This window comes from Cydia pomonella, chromosome 10, assembly GCF_033807575.1.
Source record: "Cydia pomonella isolate Wapato2018A chromosome 10, ilCydPomo1, whole genome shotgun sequence".
Lineage (NCBI taxonomy): Eukaryota > Metazoa > Arthropoda > Insecta > Lepidoptera > Tortricidae > Cydia > Cydia pomonella.
The window spans coordinates 7,002,443-7,018,614 of record NC_084712.1 but is presented as its reverse complement, the minus strand read 5'-3'; the positions used below and the strand labels follow the sequence as shown (position 1 = coordinate 7,018,614).

General features: G+C 34.1%; 1 protein-coding gene across 23 annotated transcripts in view; it reads right to left on the bottom strand.

The window, feature by feature from the left end:
- The window catches only part of LOC133521961 (uncharacterized), a 208,730-nt gene that overhangs the window by 175,294 nt on the left and 17,264 nt on the right, over positions 1 to 16,172 (bottom strand). For 7 of the 23 annotated variants that reach the window (XM_061857103.1, XM_061857096.1, XM_061857109.1 and 4 more), the window contains exon 1: positions 12,612 to 12,867. The exons of 12 other annotated variants lie outside the window; for them this stretch is intronic. The gene's annotated coding sequence lies outside the window, so the exon portion shown is untranslated. 4 more of the 23 variants (XM_061857110.1, XM_061857105.1, XM_061857099.1 and 1 more) reach the window with 4 other exon arrangements.

The following is a 16,172-nucleotide window of genomic DNA, read 5'->3' as shown; positions in this document are numbered from 1 at the left end:
TGTTTTTGTTTTATGCATCTCACGCGTATCAATAAGTGCAAGCGAGATCTCTAATGACTCCATTTCCAGTGTAGCTCGGTCGCACCAATCAGTGTGAAGGTGGCATCAAAACAACATTAACACCGTGATACATTGTTAAGTCAGAATCGGCCTTGATGTATATTAATTGTTGCGAATCGTAAACTGTTGCAGATTCAATCGTTTTTATTATACAAGTTGTATCGTAATCGAATACATTTCTTTAAGAAACTGTTAATAGTTAATTTGCAACAAAGTAGCCCTAAGGAAAATGAATACAGTTTATGGTTTATAATTATTATTGTTCCCAGGAATATGTTAAAGAGATATGTTTTTTTTAATATTACACAGATCCACCAAGCCCCAAACTAAGCAAAGCTTGTACTATGGGTACTCGGCGATGATATACATACTTAAATAGATAAATACATACTTATATACAAAGAAAACACCCATGACTTACGAACAAATATCTGTTTTTATCACACAAATAAATGCCCTTACCGGGTTTCGAACCCGGGACCATGGGCTTGATAGGCAGGGTCCACTAGGCAAGACCGGTCGTCAATGTTTAAAGACTATAAACATTTGTATTTTCATTTATTTTATTGTTCAATATTTTGATAACAATAGAGAAAACACAAACATACCTGAAGAAAAAAATCATGAATTTGTAAAAAATGAAAATGTTTCGGCCGCTCTATTGTTCTTGCGGAGCAATTACTTGTGAAACAACTATTAAATACTTTCGACACAGGACAAAAACTCTTAGAATGACCCATGTTCTTTCACTGATATCTTATGTTAAATATCAAACGGTGTCGCCATCTACTCGAGCATAGGCCAAAGGTATATCGCCATCTATTCGAACATAATTTTTCTTGATTTTTCTAGGCACATTTTTTTCTTAGACTTTATCTATCTTATACGGGGTTATACACCGTGTTTTTTTTGATTTGCGTTAATTTCGAGGGTGCATTCCTGAGCTTAAATTAAGTAACTTTCTCAAAGATACCGATATTCTAACTAACTCCATTTCGGAGATAATCAATCATAATTTTTTATATTATAAGGCCCTTACGAGCGTGTACACTTGCTTTAGGACCTGTTTACTTATTAGTTAGTGTTTAGTGCGAGTTCATACATTTGCTACTAAACGTACGTACTATCTCGGACGATCGATGTTAGAAATGACATTGATATGTCACAGTTTTCAATTGTTTGGTTGAGTTAAATGTAATGCCCGTGTTACAACAACGCTATATGCAACATTTAGTTACTTTTTATAAAAATAAAAATAGTAAAAAAAAAACAAAAAAAAATATTTTTTTTTGAAAATTAACTATGCCATTTAGTTTCCTTAAACGTACTTACCGAAACCCCGGAGTTAACGCAATTCAATAAAAACACGGTGTATACATCTTTGGTAGCATCCTTTATCCCGACCGATACATTTTTACTTATATTTTGGTGATTGTCGATGTGTGATTGTCATCTTGACTAAGTCCCCTACTACGGCCAACATGCCAACGGCTATATCCTAATTACCAATAGCTTAGAACTGAAAAAGAAACCTAACACTACATCAGTCACACTCATTGTCTTGAGTTGACATCTTGGAAGGTCGGCATTGACATTATTAAGTAAGTAAGTAAGTAAATATTCTTTATTGCACCACAAAGAAAACAAATTTAAAAACAGATTTACAATGTAAAGAAAGGTAGCAACAGGCGGTCTTATCGCTGTAAGAGATCTCTTCCAGACAACCTTAGGGTAGCAGGATATAAAGAACAATAAGTTTTTAGAACAGGTAGTGCACGAATGAATTAGAGGAATAGGAAAATTACACATACATTAAGCAGACAGTACATACAGTACATTTACAATTTAAATAAACATATAAATATAACAATACATACCTATATTAAAATAAATAAATATTAGATACATATCTAAATATACATACATACATCATCTTTGCTGTACGTCTGTGCTGTGTTAGAACAATGGTATTCTGTGCATTTGGGAGACGAAGCGTACTCAAAGACGAAGACAACATGTGATTTCTCTCTTCTCTCTTCGATAATTATTATTTATTAGACATAACGATTTTATTGCTATTTTAATTCTTAACATATATATATTTGACTATTTCCAATAATTTTAATTTCTGATGTTGACATGTAATATTTTAAGAATATTATCAATAAATGAGTATGAGTATGAGTATAAGTACACCGAGCAGCCTTTACCCTTGAGATAGATTCAGATTTGACAACTTGTTACGATTTTGATCTTAGTTTGATGACCTTGCGATAAAAAATGTTACATTGATTACTAAGATCAAAAACATCCTGTCTTGGAGGATTTAACAACTGGAGTCGCCTTTAATCTTTTCGCCGCCAGGCGCCGCCACGTCAACGAAGTAATGAAGTGTCGTCAACGCCACGTCAAAAATTGCACGTATACAAATCTGACCAAAACCACGACTTGATATGAAGTCGTGGCGTATTGGACGCGAAATGTGAAAAGGTTAGCGGTTACCCCTCTGTCGAAAACCTCGGCCAATGACCATTGTATGGACTAACGTTTATATGACATAGCTATTTGTAATATTACGTATACAAATAGCCATACACTTGATGTGCCCCTCCCCCGCAAAAATCAGCAGACTATTTTTTACAGAAAATTACAGACAAGGCGTCACCAGTTGTTCAATCCTGCAAGCATCCTGTACCTATACTTAATCCTTTTATTTTTATCCTCATTTGCTGGATAAATTGCGCTTTAAATTCGATCGACACAGGAAGGACCATGATACGCACCGTTACTCTGCACTTACTTTTATAAGAAAACTAATTAATATTAATGCTTATCGGATACATAATAATGCAGGTGACAGTTTTATTTGGTATGTTTCATGTGTGAATGAGCGCACAGGTTTATTTACACCAAACCCCGTTACCACTGTTGCAACAACTTGCAACTCATTGATTGTGTTGGCTTTTTGAAACTATTTGACTTCCCCGTTGGTGCCAAACTTTGTTCAAGTAAATTAATAAAATAACAATTTTAAAGAGAAATACATAGCCAATGAATTCACAATATACAATAAATACAGCTACGTAAAAATAGTTTAAGCGCCTGTTTCACAATTTCCAAGTAAAGTCCTGAATAAGCTACTTGTCACTTATCTAACGAACAAAGTCATCGTTGGCGTTTCACAATCTTCAAATAAGCTTAACTGTTAGATATATTGCCAAGTTTTGCACAACATTTTATCTGGCAGTTAATTATTTTTTTAATTGGATATCTAATACTTTACTTGGATATTGTGAAACAGGCCCTTAAAAAATAAAAAAATATATATATGGACCCGCCTTAAACTACAAGAGAGGTATGGGCATTGTGAATGTCATCTCGCTTTGAGTGGTAGGGCACAGCCAGTGGATGTCATTCCAGATCTAGAGCAGAGCCCAACTGGGGAAGTACCTCCACCTTATTTACAGAAAACAGCAGCCAAATAACACTAGACCCTACTCATAGTGTTGTATTCCTGCCGGTGAGTAAGGTTACCAGAGCTCAACGAGGGGAGGGAGGGTTATTAGGGTCAGCAACGCGCATGTAACTCCTCTGGAGTTATAGGCGTACATAGGCTACGGAGACTGCTTACCACCAGGCGGGCCGTATGCTTGTTTGCCACCGACGTAGTATTAAAATATATATATATATATTCAAAGGACCACCCCTCACTAGCGTCTTTTGAGCGTGGATGGAAAATGGCGTCGCTGCGCAGTTGCGCCAACGTTGCGTTGAGCAGCAGCCATAAAGTTGGCTAAACGCCGGCGCTCGGAGGACGCTAGTGTGGGGAGTGGCCCTAAAACTACCTTTGCCACCCGTTCCTACATTGCCTACCAATTTTTTTTATTCTGAAAATTTACTAAAACTTACTCCAAATCCTTACAAAACGCTCATGATACGAGTTATAGTGGAAATTTCAATTATATATTGAAGGCAAATTTAGGGTATACATTTTTACCAGCCTTTATATTCAATGATCTGCAACATTAATAATGACGTTTGATGTATACTGTACACATACACAATACATTCGTCTGTGACACAAAAAAGCGGCCTAATTTGAACTTTAGGATACGTCAAATTATGGAAGGTGGAGGTAAAAAATACAATCTCCGTGTACCAAAAAGTGTTCGTCAAAAAACCTTAAATAGGTGGCGTGGCTAAGAACCTTCTTAGCTACTCTAGCGCTACTCTGGAGAGATTTGGAACTATTATTTGTCAGTTTTGGAACAGTTCTGCCTAGGGATATTGTATTCCTTACCTCCACCTTTCATACGTCAAATGCAGGTCTATTGAGGAAACTCTCGTCACGTTTGACACTGACAATATTTATTTGACATTATTTGATATTCAATTTTTTCATATGGCAACCCTAAGTGCGGTAAAATACACTGTCTGGTGATTGGATAATGATGTTGAAGATTATATAACTGTAGAATACACATAAATCATCAAATTTGTAATCGGTGTGAACTGAATCTAAAAGATATAGGTAACGTTTCTTTAAATTGAACCACAATTACTGAGACAATAGCGGTTACGATCATTACGATCTTTAATTCTGTGAATTTTTGGAAACTAAATTAGCTTAGAAATCGTTCTGTCTCAAAAAATCCATCAGGTTCAAGAAGGATAGATAATGAATTAGGTAAGGTCTAATTCACCAATGATCATACGTAAACTTTATTGCAACGATATAGGGAACATTATTGGTTAGTTCTTAATTTTCACTTAATTCTCCTTCGTTTAATTTTCACAAACGAGGCCATAGAAGTGAAATCTCATAACGACTGTCATAAGAAAAATCTGTTTAGTTTTAATTTTGATAAAAAAATAACTTTTCATTTCTCATGTTCTGAAAGTCCTAGTTGTTCTAAAAAGTGTGCACAAAGTGATACGTTATGCTCTAGAGCATTTGACTTCCCAATTACGTTTTATTTTTTATGATAAACAATTAAAACTTGGTTTTAAATGGATTTATTAAACAATGAACATTTGGATATTTAACTTCCCATTCCATAAATACATAATAATGATGTTTTTAGTTTAATTGTTAATTAAAAGGTCCCTCAAGAAATACTATAAAAGTTCATACTTAGTCATGTTTTTAGGGTACCCAAAGGGTAAAAACGGAACCCCATTACTAAGACTCCACTGTCCGTCTGTCTATCTGTCACCAGGCCTGTCATGAACCGTGATAGTTACTAGTAAATTTCACAGATGATATATTTCTGTTGCCGCTATAACAACAAATACTAATAACAATATAATAAATATTTAAGTGGGGCTCCCATACAACTAACGTGTTTTTATACCGTTTTTTGCGTATTGGTACGGATCCCTTCGTGCGCGAGTCCGACTCGCACTTGACCGGTAATTTTGGTACACATGAATTTTACTTTCCTCGTACCTATTCGAAATGAAAAGTAGGGTGTTTAACTTGAGTGAAAGGTACCATTTCATCCTTTGATTAACATTCTACTATTTCTTGTCAGCCGCCGCCCCAACAATGGACATCATTTGGTTAAATACGAGTAATAAGCTGTAAGCGGCACTGTGTAAAAGTACCATTATGCAAAGCCTATTGAGAAAGGATGTGCACTCGATTATATGTATAAATTGTAAACAGCGGGAAATGTGCTTATAAACATTAGTGTACAACATTATAACGAGCTAGATCTAGAGCAATCAACGAGATGATTGACCCTAGAATGTTTCCCACAGAAGATTAGGATTCCTACAGTAAATCAACAAACAGCTACTTAGTAACCACCTTATTTATAATACTCGACAAGCCACAATTCGTTTTTTTTTTGTTTTAACCCTTTCTTACAAATATATAAGTCAAAATGACAGTTTAATAACGCTATAAGTGTGTGTGTGAATAATAGGCGTCAAAATCATTTTAAAGTATGGTAAATATAGGGGATATTACGCAAAACTCTGCGTAGGGGGCGCCTCTACCGCATACTGAGGGCCCACCACGAAAGGTGTATTCCCATCTGTGCCCGCCCCACGTGACCACCGACATACAACAGACGGGTACAGATGGGAATGATTTGTATGTGCCCAGCGGGGACAGATCGGAATACACCGAAATTTCGTTATCTGCCTCTCTATCACTCTTGCGTATTCGTGCGATAAAGAGGCCAGATAAGGAAATTTTGATTTTCGCGTTTCGCGGTAGGCCTCTGTAAACAAACCGCCTTGATGCGTCAATGTCATAATGAAATGTTCTCAAAAAACTGTTTAAGGCATAGTATGTATAAATTACTCTATGGTTTATGTGATGTAAAAGTGCTGCTCCCTGGCGGCAGAACATTGCAGTAGTACTCCCTATTAAATGGGTCATTACATTACCATGTCAGTTGTATTAACCTAGATAACATTTTCAAATATGTAAAGTAAACATTGCAAAATGTACACAAGTGTGTAATCGATTCAACGGTCAATCTTATCTCACATTAAATATTTTCATTCCAACTTGTTACTATTTTTAATTTATTCGTTTTCGTTTTCACTTTAGATTTTTCTGCATTTTTAAGCGCCATATTTCGTATGCCAGAATAGGGATTGGATGCCTCGCATTTCTAAACGACTTCTATCACTCTCGACAGGCGATCTTTATTTCCAGGCTTTAAAAGATTATACGATTCTTCCACTTAAAATAAGCCCTATTCAAGCCCCTTATTAAGTCAGGACTTTAATGGAAAGATCGTTTATAGAATTTAAAAATCCCTAAGGTGTTTTTTTTAAACCACGTTAACTTTGGGTTATGGCTTAAGGCTAAGTGCATTTAAGGAAACTGAATTGAATGACATATTTTTTTTTTGTTATTTTGTTTTTTTTTTCAGTAAAAGTATATAATAGCGCTGTTGTAACACGGAAATTATATTTAAATCCACCAAACACTTGAAAACTTTGACATATCAATGACAGCACACAATGTTAGCAGACGTATAAACTCATACTAAACATTAATCAATATTAAACATGCCCTAAGGCAAGAGTACACGATCACTCGATTTCGAGTTCTCCTTTAATACTATCTCCTATACTAGGCATTTAAATTCTTCTAGTAGAATTGAAAACGAGTGGTCAATACCACTACATTCCTAATTTCTATCGTTCGTATTTCAAAAATAGAATTTCGCCGATTTCCACAGATTTTTGAGTGACGAAATCGAGCGCTTGAAATTCAAAAATCGGCCCCAAGATCCTTTTAGCCTATATCTTTAACATTGAGGTAAAAAGTAAACAAAAATACTTGAACGTTAGTTTAAGGTTACTACTTCTAATCAGGCGATAAAAAACTGAGCTCGAAGAGATGCAAAGTGGTACAAGATACTGATCTAACCATAATGTCAAATATTTAAAGTTTACTTACATAAAGTTACTTACATTATTATGTAATTATTGAGCAACTTTGTTGAAATAATGTTTTTTATCCAAGTATCTTATCCTAAGTCCTCTAAAATGCATTTTAGAAACTGTAGGCAAAACAAAATTATCAGCGATTAAATTTTACTACCAATACAATAGGGAGCGTGCATGAACTGTAGGAGGCAGCACAGGAGCCGTCAGATTTTTGGCGCGAGGCGTAAATGTGATGTTTATTGTTCCAATGTAGCCCACAAGATGGCAGATCCAACTATGCACAAGAAAACACGTGACCTGTAAATGTACATGTTTATAGTTCCGATTCAAGTCACAAGATGGCAAACCCTCCAATGCGCACGGTCCCTATTTTATTTTACTATGACAAGATTCTTGTCTTTTTGTACCGAATACAAGAATTACCTACTATACAGTGTATATTTTTGGTATAACCGCAAACTTAAACTAGACGTAGGTATTAGTGCTAAAAAACAATTCTGAAATATTTTTATTTAGTCTTAACTATATACCCGAACATATTTTTTTTTTCGACCTTTAATGTATTTCGTACAACATGGTCAATTGTGACAGTTGTGACGTCGTGTCATTAGATGCGATGTTTTGAGTTAAAACTAAGTACTCATACATTACTTGCTAAATTATTTAATATGGAAAAATAAAAGTCGGCAATATTTTACAAAACTTATGAAAGTGTGTTCATTAAAGAATAAACGAATTACCCTTTGATTATGCGATTGTATCAAAAATACAAGCTGTATAAAATACCTAGTCTGTGCGGAAAGAAAAGAGTCATAGAATGTATTGGTTCTCTTGTGTTCCACGACTCTTCTCTTTCCACTACTAGTATACTGGTGACACCAGTAACGAACTGGGGCCCATTTCTCGAACCATGTGTTGCCATGGTAACCCATACGACTTGACAGTTCGTGGACTAATAATATTAGTCTAATACCGTTCGAGAAATGGGCCCCTGTTGGTACAGTATCAAATATTGTAAAGTTATGAGTTTCAAATTTGAAACTGCTGTCAAAACTAATAAATTAAATGGGTCCTTTTTTAGTATTCACAGATATTGAAATGTTTTCGATACGAAACGTCGTTTCGGTATTTTTTTTAAATATAAATTTCAAGACATTTGATCTCGGACGGGCCTGCTACATGAGAAAAAAGCGGCCAAGTGCGAGTCGGACTCGCCTATGAAGGATTCCGTACCATTTATGACATATTAAAAAAAACTACTTACTAGATCTCGTTCAAACCAATTTTCGGTGGAAGTTTGCATAGTAATGTACATCATATATATTTTTTAGTTTTACCATTCTCTTATTTTAGATGTTACAGGGGGGGGGGGGCACATTTTACCACTTTGGAAGTGTCTCTCGCCCAAACTGTTCAGTTAAGAAAAAAATGATATTAGAAACCTCAATATCATTTTTGAAGACCTATCCATAGATACACACACGTATAGGTTTGATCAAAAAAAATTGAGTTTCAGTTCTAAGTATGGGGAACCCCCAAAATTCATTGTTTTTTTTTCTATTTCTGTGTGAAAATCTTAATGCGGTTCACAGAATACATCTACTTACCAAGTTTCAACAGTATAGTTCTTATAGTTTCGGAAAAAAGTGGCTGTGACATACGGACGGACATACAGACAGACATGACGAATCCATAAGGGTTCCATTATTTGCCATTTGGCTACGGAAACCTAAAAATGTATAGAGAAACGCAACTATTAACAAAACTATGCGCATCATACAAGTCACAAGAACGCAGCAATGAATATAAAATAAATAATAATAAATACGTACGTACCTTTATGTTTTTAAGAAACGTCACTTTGGACACTGGCACTACTAATCCATTTCGTATATTTAACAAATGTATCTTAAAGTTTGGTTCAGGCCGTTTATCTGTTCAAGCATCGTCAAAATTACACTGTAAGAATAAGTTATAACTTCAAAGGATCGTTTTATTTAAACGGTCAATTACATATTGATTAGTATAATAATAAAGTGTTAACGGTTTTAGTAAGTTCATGCCGCCGTTAATACCTTTAAATTATAAATTATTAGTATAAGTATAAATTAGAATTAATTCTAAAAGATTTAAATATTAAGGATTATGGGGCAGACAAATCTTTGGTAGGCAGTTATTACGTAAATCGAATTTTATATGTATTCCGCCACATATAATGCCAGGAATTAGTATAAATAACGGAATTTACAGTTGTTAAGTATGTTATCATAAAACTTTAGACGGATTAACAATACCATTTGAATCCATGTTTATTGTTTATTGCAATATGACAATAAAATATTGGCAGTGCCGTTATATTGAAATATAGTGATAACTAGATTCCGGTCAAACTAGGCAGACTCGCCTATTTCAATATTTAATGCATGAATGTCAATATTACGCTAGACAATCCAAAATTATTATCACACCGACAAATTATTTTCCCAAACTCGTATTAAGGTACAATATTTCCTTCTAATCTAAACCATAAGCGAACCCATTAAGGTCGAGGATGAAACCAAGCAGAATATTTTGATAGTGTTTTAGCAAGTTATTTCCGGATTGGCCGATATGACACACAACTTTCTATGTTCGCACAGAAATCTAACACTTTCGAGGCATGTTAGCTATTTTTCTGCTAAATCGATTACACGAAACGGTAACGCCGAGAATGTGGAAAAATTGGTGATCTTGTTTATAATTTTACGGCCTATTTTTGAGAAAAAAAGTGTGTCCGCACTTGCTGTAACGATTCGGATCGAATGAGAGATTGAAAGTGTCTGTGTGTATGTCGAGAAGTCGATATACATCTAGCTTTTATTCAATGTGTAACTTACTTAGGCGCATAACGACATCTATACAATTTTCGACGTCCATCCACAGTAGGTAAAGGGTCATTAATGTCATTATACTTACCGAAGAGATACAACGTTACCAAAAGGATATTCATATCTGAATACCCTAATGCAATTGGCAATAAAAAAATTGCACATTTTCATCAGACCTTAATTGAGTCATTATTCAATAAGTGTACTTGTTATATAGTTCATGTCATCCACGATGACGCGCAGATTTGTCAAATCTAACCTTTAATAACATGGCAATACGAGTCAAGGCACGCATCGTCGTGAATGACACGATCTATAATTATAATATATATTATAGCTAATTAGCCGCAGCTGAAAAAGCTTATCAACATATTGTTCTATTATTTTCTTAGTCTTGGTGCCCTTTTACAACCCTTGTGCGGTAACTATTATGTGTATAATTTTAATTTTGTATATTTATTCAAATGGTAGTTTTAAATTTCACATTTGGTGTGATTATTTCTCGGACGTATACCTACTGTTACTGTGTGTTCAATCCGAGAGTTGATTTGTAATGGCTTCTGGTATCAAGTTCGCCATAAGTACACTTTTAACCGTGAAAAATAGTTACATTTATAAGAATAGAAATATCTTAGCTGGTTAATAATATTTTAAACTGACATGCTACTATTCTGCGTTATATCCAGTATAACGCATATTTTTTTTATATTCATAGATCAATGTTCTAGATCTATTGAATACCGACTAACAAAATATTAACTAATTCGTCATCTGTTTACATTTTTGTTCCTGTTTCAAGCCTCACCCCGAAAACAAGAATTATTTTTGTATGCCTTACTGATTTTGTTTAAATAAATAAATCAGATGTTTCTTTGCCAAATGCTGTAACATTTTTATTTAAAGGATCTTGTTTTGTCGTATAATTGACTTAGATTATAAATTAAATTATTTGCCTTGTAAACTTTTGTTAGATAGATAAAACGATTACTGTAGATACATAAAAGTTACTAATACATATCTACATTAATTAATTAGAGAAATAACAAATATTAAAAACTAAGAATTTAGTTGCATGTTCTTACATTTAACATTAAGAATAAACAACGAATTAGTTACAGTAATATCGACGGAATTTTATCATTATGCTCTAAAATACTCAGATTGTGTACTTAATTGGCTGTAATTTAGTAAGTAAGTACCTAACAGTTGTAGTTATTTTTACCACAAATAGTTGTAAAAATACTAAGGTATTACATTGTTGCAAATAAGCAAACAGGTACGGATAAGTGTTTTCTTAAGTTATTATTTATTTGCAGCGAAACTTTATGATTTTTATTTATTCATAACACTTGGACCGGGCTGCAGTGTATGTTAAAAGGAAGAGTGTCGCTCTAGGCGACGTACGTGTAGCTGGTTGTTTCTTTGACATTTGACAAATTATATCGTATCTATAGGGACCGTGCGCGTTGGAGGGTCTGCCATCTTGTGGTCTGAATCGGAACCATAAACAGGCACATTTACACGTCAAGTGTTTTCTTGTGCATAGTAGGTTCTGCCATCTTGTGGGCTCCATCGGAACAAAAAACATCACATTTACGCCTCGCGCCAAAAATCTGACGGCTCCCGTGCTGCCTCCTACAGTTCATGCACGCTCCCTATTTTACTTACGGCTTCACTCGATGAATATTTATAACAGAATTAATATTCTGAAGAAATATTATGTGAAAACGTATGAATGTTAAATCACAGGCATTGCTAAAATGAACTGCTTTCGATTTTTAATTAAGTAATTTTATGATATCTATTAGTAATGTATATGTTTATGTATAATGAGTGTGTGTACATATATATGATAATCATATATTATGATTAGCTATTTATTTTAAAAAAACTTTTGTTATTTAAAACATAAAACTTAAAATATATTTCGACCATATCGGTCGTGAAACTGTTATCTATACTTTATATTTTTTGAATGAATTAAATTTTCTTTTTTTGTTATTTCACAACTACTTACTGCACTTTCTATTAACTGTTTCTCTCTTTAATTATAATTGTATATATTTATTTATTTCTGATTTTAAAAATACTAGAACCAAATAATTAAATAATAAAAATCACAGCAATATAATTATATTCTTAAAAAAATTGTAAAACAAATGTAAATAAATTTAAAATTGTAGGTACTTACACAAATTTCACTGCCCAAAAAATTTTAATGTCGAAAAAATCCTAGACATGCACACGAAATAAAATAAAAAAACTCACCAAAAAACCCTTCGCATATAATCACAGAAAACTCACAGCAGTAACACAACACTCGCGGTGCGCGCGGTGACTCGCGCGCTAGTGGCGCGGTGCGCGCGCGCTGCCCGCTTTTACGTGCGCGGGGTGCACTTTCGCTCGCAGGGCTAAGGGTGCAACTGCTTCTGCCGGTATTTTGAGCCGGATTCCGAAAGGCTCTCTAGTTTGTTTATACCTTTATAAGAGTATTAAAAATTATTCCGTTTCTTTTTCTTCTTAATAAGGATGAGCTTCTACGCATGCTGCAGGATGCCATTCCGCTCGTACAGGGCTTAGTGTGCGAACTGCTTCTGGCGGTATTTTCAATCGGTTTCCAAAACAAAATCTATTCTTTTATTTTTATTTTACATTGAATTTACTTTTCCTGCTAAGTAATTAGGTACTATTTGCACTTTTTGTACCTACAACAAAAATACTCTGCAGCGTTTTTAGAGTAATTTTTCATGAATTATAAGTATCACGTTTTACGTAGGTTTGTCCGCGCAGGCCAAAGGATGCATCTGCTTCAGCGGATATTTTAGCAGTATTCGAAAAGATTCTCATTTCCATTTGATTGTGTGTCTTTTTTATTTATGCTTTCACGTGCCTTAACATTTTGCGTTCTCTCGCCCGCAGGGATTTTACCCGTAGCTGCCCTAGGTTTCCAAAATCCAATGAACCAAAAATCTGTTGTACAGCTTTTATTTGTAATAAAAAATATAGTAACTACTTGCATATTTTGGACAATATTTACATCGCAATAAAAAAAAATTAATAATTCAAGTTATGTTTTTCTTGGATACTTTTTTTAGTTACAAAATTACAATAAATTGCAAACATCTACAAAAAATTACATCCCAATTATAATTATGATAAACGGAAGCCTATCCCTTTCAAAGCAGTATCCTGAATCATAAATCAATTATATTAATTAAAATGACGATTATAGAGCAGATTTAAAATAAGAAAAAAATCTACAAGGATCCTAGGTTTACGATGAAAGCTTATCACTTTATGGTTTTATAGAGTCTTCCGAGCTACGCCATTAAGGGCTTGTAGAGACAAATTATAATAACGACTACCAAAGTCCATATAAAGTTTACTGTAATTATGGTTGAAAACGGCGTAAGCAGAGTGGTATAGAAAAAATGGCCTATGGGCAGCTAGTGAACTCTATGCCAAAGTTATATTTTAGATTTCATTGTGGTGTAATTTCTGTGCTATTTTGGATACAATAGCGGCAAAAATCTATCATATTGCTATTTTTTGCTGGCATCCATTTGAAAATTTATGAAATCAGACTTTATATCATGTAAACAATGAATGTATCATAATCACGACCATATATTTTATACTACTACGTTAGCCCAACGTAGCTACGTTAGCCCAATGGGCATTGGGGGCTTCACACAACACACACTAATTAATGTATGTTATAAATATTTTTTTATTTGAAAACACTCATAATGAATTTGACTAACATTAAAACCTAGATACTTATATCGATTTTTGGACCTCGTAAGCCTTTTGTTTGAAAATTAAATGGCATCATTAGTTCATTACTTTACATTTTAATATCCATCGGGCTACCACGAAAACTCGTTCAAACGAATTATTTCAAAAATGAACTTTAATTTGACCAAATTGTCGTTTTCATGCGCCCCTATATTATAAATTTCATCATTTTTTGCCGGAGCCGTTTATGAGAAAGTATAAAAAAACTTGTGCAAATGTATCTGAAAAAATATGATACTTATTCGCCGCTAATGAAGCTTAACAGTCTTATTATTTAACTGTCTCTGTGACTATACGACTATTAAACGTTTAGGTTCACGAGTATTTTATGCAAGTGGCAAATAAACTAAAATAAAGACGAATCATCTGGTTGTGTTCTGTATTTTTACATTGTAGCAAAGACGAAGTGCAGAGACAGCTATAACCAGCAAATGGTTTAAAGGTCTCACCTCGCACTCGTTTTTCATATACGACCATCATTTGACGGTAATTTGCCCTATTCCACCTCTCTTAAGCAATCCAGTCTCTGCAGGCGTATACGTCATTATGGGCATTATTTATATGGGATTAAGTGTAATAATGGCGTAAGCGCCAGTTAATTGTTATTCAGCATTGTGCATGTCGGTGTTTACCCTATAATTAAGCTACGTTATGCTTTGTTCTAATTGGCTGCAATTGTATCATGTTGCGTTTTTCATTAGCGTTTTATGAATATTAATCTTAAGCCCTACACGCACGGTACATCGGAGGCGTAGTACCGAAACTCTAAAAAAAAACGTTTTTTTTTACTATTATATATAATAGTACATTATTATTGCTTTTTTATACTACGTCGGTGGAAAACAAGCATACGGCCTGCCTGATGGTAAGCAGTTTCCGTAGCCTATGGATGCATGTAACTCCTCCGGAGTTGCATGCGTTGCCGACCCTAACACTCCGCACCCTCGTTCAGTTCTGGCAACCTTACCCACCGGCAGGAACATAATACTATGAGTATGGTGTTATTTGGTCGCGGTTTTCTGTAAGGTTTTGTATACGTTTTGATAGGCATTTTCAATAAAGGATTGTTACTTGAAAAGGCTTACGCTTAAATAATCTAATCTAAGCTCTATCGAACTGTAATTTTAATATCTGGAAAACAAAAAATAGATGGTTTTAATTTCCCGGTCTCGGAGTACCGCGTTGTTGTTACACGTACGTAGTTATTATTTAAAAAGAACACTTGTAAGTTAATTTTATAACATACATCATGCATTGTTTTAATGAGTAAATTATGCTTTAATGATCATGTTTATATTTTTAACACAATAACTTTGTTGCATGTCACACATACTGTACATTGTTTCTGACATTTTGTTAAGTAATCTTATTTCAAAGGTAGGTCAAATTCGATAATTTGGATTTATCTTTTAAATTATCGATTATCCACAATATCCATCCCAGATCGTTTATTCTCTTTGTACCGAAAACAATACTTTCCATAAAAAATCTGGGATATTATTTTCAGGATGAGATTTAATAATCTTACAAAAATCCTTTTATGGTCATGTAGATTGTAGGTCAATAGTCAACAATAAACTTATAGATTCACCGTGTCACTCAGTCTGTCCATCACGCTTATGACAGTCAAACTAAACCATTTTTTTCATTAGGAAAACAAATAGAATATATCCCTAAACTATTTTTATATAATAAACATTTAATTTATATGTTTGTGTTACACTTTTTTAGGGTTCCGTAGTCAACTAGGAACCCTTATAGTTTCGCCATGTCCATCTGTCTGTCTGTCTGTCCGAGGCTTTGCTCCGTGGTCGTTAGTGCTAGAAAGCTCAAATTTGGCATGGATATATAAATCAATAAAGCCGACAAAATCGTACAATAAAATCTAAAATTTTTTTTTTTTTAGGGTACCTCCCCTACACGTAAAGTGGGGGTGAAATTTTTTTTTCACTTCAACCCTAGAGTGTGGGATATCGTTGGAAAGGTCTTTCAAAACGAATAGGGGTTTTCAAGAAACATTTTTTGATAAAG